The 6,240-nt window shown below is 40.8% G+C and overlaps 3 non-coding genes across 3 annotated transcripts; all 3 read left to right on the forward strand.

Annotated features, from left to right (window-relative positions):
* The first annotated feature begins 288 nt into the window (after positions 1–288).
* TRNAS-AGA (transfer RNA serine (anticodon AGA)) lies at positions 289–369 on the forward strand. The gene has a single exon. It is a non-coding gene; the product is annotated as a tRNA-Ser (tRNA).
* A 2,856-nt stretch (positions 370–3,225) lies between these two features.
* On the forward strand, positions 3,226–3,306 carry TRNAS-AGA (transfer RNA serine (anticodon AGA)). The gene has a single exon. It is a non-coding gene; the product is annotated as a tRNA-Ser (tRNA).
* A 2,852-nt stretch (positions 3,307–6,158) lies between these two features.
* TRNAS-AGA (transfer RNA serine (anticodon AGA)) lies at positions 6,159–6,240 on the forward strand. The gene has a single exon. It is a non-coding gene; the product is annotated as a tRNA-Ser (tRNA).

A 6,240-nucleotide genomic window follows, 5' to 3' on the forward strand; every position in this document is an offset into this window, starting at 1 on the left:
CTCAAATACTCAAAGATGGTAGACTTCTGTAATATGGGCCATAGACTAAAAGCAGCACGAAAACAGAGTGCAATAGGGTCCCAAAAACTTGAGTGCCACATGAGAGTATGCATGAAAGCCTATCCTTTTCCAAACTAGAGATATACTCATGCAATTTTTGTTTTTAGGAGAGAATGTGCCTGCTGAAGAAAACATTCTTTTTAAAAAGTGCATTGCAGAATATCAGGAATTTGCTGTGGGACACCTTGAAAACTTTCATACAGATTATTTGCACAAAACTTACAGTCAGTTGTTGTGGCCGAGTGGTTAAGGCGATGGACTAGAAATCCATTGGGGTCTCCCCGCGCAGGTCGATTCCTGTTAACAACGAGAACCTTTTTAGCATCGGCTACAATTTCAGAAGTTAACCTTTAGAATTTCTTCCATGTCAGTTTTATAAATAGGTGGCTTATTTTGTTGTCACTATTGCCCTTTCACATATTTATTATCGCTACCCCTTTCATATCTTTGCTATAACTCTCGTCCTACATTAGCGCTGGTGCAAACACTTCAAATTATTATACCCTGGCTCTCTCAGTCATACCATTCATGCACTTGAAACTTACTTTACCAATAAAAGAAGCAAATAGAAAAATAAAACAAAAGTGCTTGCTGGATTAGGCAAACACACTTCATAAAACTGCATTTTCTTTTCTATTCTCCCCGTGTTACAAGTTTAACTGCTCCCTGTGTAATTTCTCTTAGCCGTCTGTCCCAGGAAGAGAATTTTATCTACAGGCTCTTTCCGTGTTTTTTTCCTAGTCTTTCTTTCCCTTTTCTTAGATTTGTAACTGTTCCTTTACGTGCTCTATTTAGGCTCCATTAATCTAATTTGAGCTCCTTGTACCTGCTGCTGTTTTCTCCACACCTCATACTGCCTTTTCCCTCTTTCTCTCTATCTCTGAGGTTGGTGGCTACTTTCCAAACCTTCTGATGCCCCAATGTTCCTTCATCTTGTTGTCAGACGTGAATTGGAAAAGCAACCAAAATAACAAGCCTTTACCACTCATACATGGCAGAGGTTTATACTTTAATTCAATGAGCTAAGAAAAGTGTGTTGTGGGGCCCCTACGAGCCATGGTGCTTGCTTTATCATAATTAGGCACGCACTCATTAGCCAAAGCTCTGATCATGGGTCACTGAGGTCAGTTTCAATAATTCCTCTAAAACCTAACAATGCAGTCCCCACTAACTGTGTAGTTATCTTGCTTTACTGCTGTTTGTGTGATTAGCTGGGAGGAGCTCACGGCAGCATCCTCCCTATAAAAGTGTAGATGGACCGCTCCTTAACTCTTTCTTGCTTCACATACAGATGGCTGAGGAGGTACAGGGGAGATGCAGGTCTAATAGACAGAATAGAAGATCTGCGCCAGGTGTGTTTCTCTGCATTGGTATCCCATCACAGGCCCACAAGTGTATGTGTGATCTTTGACTCCTGGCAGTTCACAAGCAGGCGGCCAGGAAACGGTTTCAGCCTATCAACCACTGAGGAGACAAAGCATTAGTATAAGGAATGAGGAAGCAATGAACACATTCAGCCTATCACAGGAGTTTCCTGAGTGTTCCGAATTATAAATTCTCCATGTCACTGTATGTTGTTGAGCCCAAGTAGCTCTCCGTAATCGTATAGTGGTTAGTACTCTGCGTTGTGGCCGCAGCAACCTCAGTTCGAATCCGAGTCACGGCATTGTGGTTTGCAATGTCACGGCAGTTGGGTTTTTCTTTTACAGAATTACCAAATGTACCCGTTGTTTTTGTAAAATGTCTATTAAAAACAGATCCTTTAAAATATTTAAACAATCTAACAACAAATTATTTAAACACACATGATTATAAGATGTAGCTATATTGTACCTACTGACTTAAATTATCGTTCTTGAACCTATTTGCGTTGGGGGGAATGGAGCTCTCCCCCATGCCAATCAGAATGCAGATGAATGCAGTTGCAGTTCAGTGACCTGTGTTGTGGCTGTCTAGAGGGAATGCACAAATGTAGCTGTCTCGCAGCCCAATCCAGACGTCAATTGGAGACAGGTTTTCAGGCAAATAGAGCAGTAAGTGCAGAGAAATGCTCAATCTCTAAAAATGGCATTTATAAAATAGTAAAGTTAAATCCAACCTCACCAGTAAATAGGATGTATCAATAAATAAATAAAGCTTCTCCTCTCTGATATGGAATTACCCCCCAAAAAGTATAAGGGAATACCCAATGCTAACCTATGAGAGGGGCAGACCTCACAATAGTGAAAAATGTAATAGACTGCTTGGTACTACCAGGACATGCAAACTACCACAGTACATGTCTTACCTTTTACTTACATAGCATGATGCCCCTAGGACTACCTAGGGCCTACCTTAGGGGTTAATTTTATGTAATAAAATTGGAGTTTAATGCTTGGCAAGTAGTTTTAAATGGCAAGTCGAAGTGGCAGTACACTGCAGCACAGGCACTGCAGTATCAGGCTTGAGACAGGTTTGAAATGCTACTTCTTTGGGCGGCACAATCAGTACCTGGGTATATGGTATACCACTTTACAAGGGGCTTTCAAGTAAATTAAATCTGTCATTCAGGTATACTCCAATTACACACATGATTAGCGAAGAAGCACGTGCACTTCAGCTCTGATTAGTAGCGATAAAGTGATCAGAGTCCTAAGGCCAACAAAAAGATACAGCAAAATGCGGAGGTGAAAAGCAATAAGGTAGGGTTGAGACCACCTGAAGAATGCAAGGTCTAACTAAAACAAACTATGGATAACATGAGTAAAACATCAGGTTTCTCTACGGCATTTGGTGAGACAAGTGTGCCTTCTTTTATCTTCCATAAATGCAATCTTTCCCGGACCCCTTTATTATATAGCTCTTCAAGTAAAAAAGATAAAGCACTTACAAAGGAGCCTCAAATACTCAAAGATGGTAGACTTCTGTAATATGGGCCATAGACTAAAAGCAGCACGAAAACAGAGTGCAATAGGGTCCCAAAAACTTGAGTGCCACATGAGAGTATGCATGAAAGCCTATCCTTTTCCAAACTAGAGATATACTAATGCAATTTTTGTTTTTAGGAGAGAATGTGCCTGCTGAAGAAAACATTCTTTTTAAAAAGTGCATTGCAGAATATCAGGAATTTGCTGTGGGACACCTTGAAAACTTTCATACAGATTATTTGCACAAAACTTACAGTCAGTTGTTGTGGCCGAGTGGTTAAGGCGATGGACTAGAAATCCATTGGGGTCTCCCCGCGCAGGTCGATTCCTGTTAACAACGAGAACCTTTTTAGCATCGGCTACAATTTCAGAAGTTAACCTTTAGAATTTCTTCCATGTCAGTTTTATAAATAGGTGGCTTATTTTGTTGTCACTATTGCCCTTTCACATATTTATTATCGCTACCCCTTTCATATCTTTGCTATAACTCTCGTCCTACATTAGCGCTGGTGCAAACACTTCAAATTATTATACCCTGGCTCTCTCAGTCATACCATTCATGCACTTGAAACTTACTTTACCAATAAAAGAAGCAAATAGAAAAATAAAACAAAAGTGCTTGCTGGATTAGGCAAACACACTTCATAAAACTGCATTTTCTTTTCTATTCTCCCCGTGTTACAAGTTTAACTGCTCCCTGTGTAATTTCTCTTAGCCGTCTGTCCCAGGAAGAGAATTTTATCTACAGGCTCTTTCCGTGTTTTTTCCTAGTCTTTCTTTCCCTTTTCTTAGATTTGTAACTGTTCCTTTACGTGCTCTATTTAGGCTCCATTAATCTAATTTGAGCTCCTTGTACCTGCTGCTGTTTTCTCCACACCTCATACTGCCTTTTCCCTCTTTCTCTCTATCTCTGAGGTTGGTGGCTACTTTCCAAACCTTCTGATGCCCCAATGTTCCTTCATCTTGTTGTCAGACGTGAATTGGAAAAGCAACCAAAATAACAAGCCTTTACCACTCATACATGGCAGAGGTTTATACTTTAATTCAATGAGCTAAGAAAAGTGTGTTGTGGGGCCCCTACGAGCCATGGTGCTTGCTTTATCATAATTAGGCACGCACTCATTAGCCAAAGCTCTGATCATGGGTCACTGAGGTCAGTTTCAATAATTCCTCTAAAACCTAACAATGCAGTCCCCACTAACTGTGTAGTTATCTTGCTTTACTGCTGTTTGTGTGATTAGCTGGGAGGAGCTCACGGCAGCATCCTCCCTATAAAAGTGTAGATGGACCGCTCCTTAACTCTTTCTTGCTTCACATACAGATGGCTGAGGAGGTACAGGGGAGATGCAGGTCTAATAGACAGAATAGAAGATCTGCGCCAGGTGTGTTTCTCTGCATTGGTATCCCATCACAGGCCCACAAGTGTATGTGTGATCTTTGACTCCTGGCAGTTCACAAGCAGGCGGCCAGGAAACAGTTTCAGCCTATCAACCACTGAGGAGACAAAGCCTTAGTATAAGGAATGAGGAAGCAATGAACACATTCAGCCTATCACAGGAGTTCCCTGAGTGTTCCGAATTATAAATTCTCCATGTCACTGTATGTTATTGAGCCCAAGTAGCTCGCCATGATCGTATAGTGGTTAGTACTCTGCGTTGTGGCCGCATCAACCTTGGTTCGAATCCGAGTCACGTCATTGTGGTTGGCAATGTCACGGCAGTTGGGTTTTTCTTTTACAGAATCACCAAATGTACCAGTTGTTTTTGTAAAATGTCTATTAAAAACAGATCCTTTAAAATATTTAAACGATCTAACGACAAATTATTTAAACACACATGATTATAAGATGTAGCTAAATTGTACCTACTGACATAAATTATCGTTCTTGAACCTATTTGCGGTGGGGGGAACGAAGCTCTCCCCCATGCCAATCAGAATGCAGATGAATGCAGTTGCAGTTGAGTGACCTGTATTGTGGCTGTCTAGAGGGAATGCACAAATGTTGCTGTCTCGCATCCCAATCCAGACATCAATTGGAGACAGGTTTTCAGGCAAATAGAGCAGTAAATGCAGAGAAATGCTCACTCTCTAAAAATGGCATTTATAAAATAGTAAAGTTAAATCCAACCTCACCAGTAAATAGGATTTATCAATAAATAAATAAAGCTTCTCCTCTCTGATATGGAATTACCCCCCAAAAAGTATAAGGGAATACCCAATGCTAACCTATGAGAGGGGCAGACCTCACAGTAGTGAAAAATGTAATAGACTGTTTGGTACTACCAGGACATGCAAACTACCACAGTACATATCTTACCTTTTACTTACATAGCATGATGCCCCTAGGACTACCTAGGGCCTACCTTAGGGGTTAATTATATGTAATAAAATTGGAGTTTAAGGCTTGGCAAGTAGTTTTAAATGGCAAGTCGAAGTGGCTGTACACTGCAGCACAGGCACTGCAGTAGCAGGCTTGAGACAGGTTTGAAATGCTACTTCTTTGGGCGGCACAATCAGTCCCTGGGTATATGGTATACCACTTTACAAGGGGCTTTCAAGTAAATTAAATCTGTCAGTCAGGTATACTCCAATTACACACATGATTAGGGAAGAAGCACGTGCACTTCAGCACTGATTAGTAGCGATAAAGTGATCAGAGTCCTAAGGCCAACAAAAAGATACAGCAAAATGCGGAGGTGAAAAGCAATAAGGTAGGGTTGAGACCACCTTAAGAATGCAAGGTCTAACAAAAACGAACTAAGGATAACATGAGTAAAACATCAGGTTTCTCTACGGCATTTGGTGAGACAAGTGTGCCTTCTTTTATCTTCCATAAATGCAATCTTTCTCGGACCCCTTTATTATATAGCTCTTCAAGTAAAAAAGATAAAGCCCTTACAAAGGAGCCTCAAATACTCAAAGATGGTAGACTTCTGTAATATGGGCCATAGACTAAAAGCAGCACGAAAACAGAGTGCAATAGGGTCCCAAAAACTTGAGTGCCACATGAGAGTATGCATGAAAGCCTATCCTTTTCCAAACTAGAGATATACTCATGCAATTTTTGTTTTTAGGAGAGAATGTGCCTGCTGAAAAAACCATTATTTTTAAAAAGTGCATTGCAGAATATCAGGAATTTGCTGTGGGACACCTTGAAAACTTTCATACAGAATATTTGCACAAAACCTACAGTCAGTTGTGGCCAAGTGGTTAAGGCGATGGACTAGAAATCCATTGGGGTCTCCCCGCGCAGGTTTGAATCCTGCCAACAAAG

The sequence above is a fragment of the Lissotriton helveticus genome, chromosome 12, assembly GCF_964261635.1.
Source record: "Lissotriton helveticus chromosome 12, aLisHel1.1, whole genome shotgun sequence".
Lineage (NCBI taxonomy): Eukaryota > Metazoa > Chordata > Amphibia > Caudata > Salamandridae > Lissotriton > Lissotriton helveticus.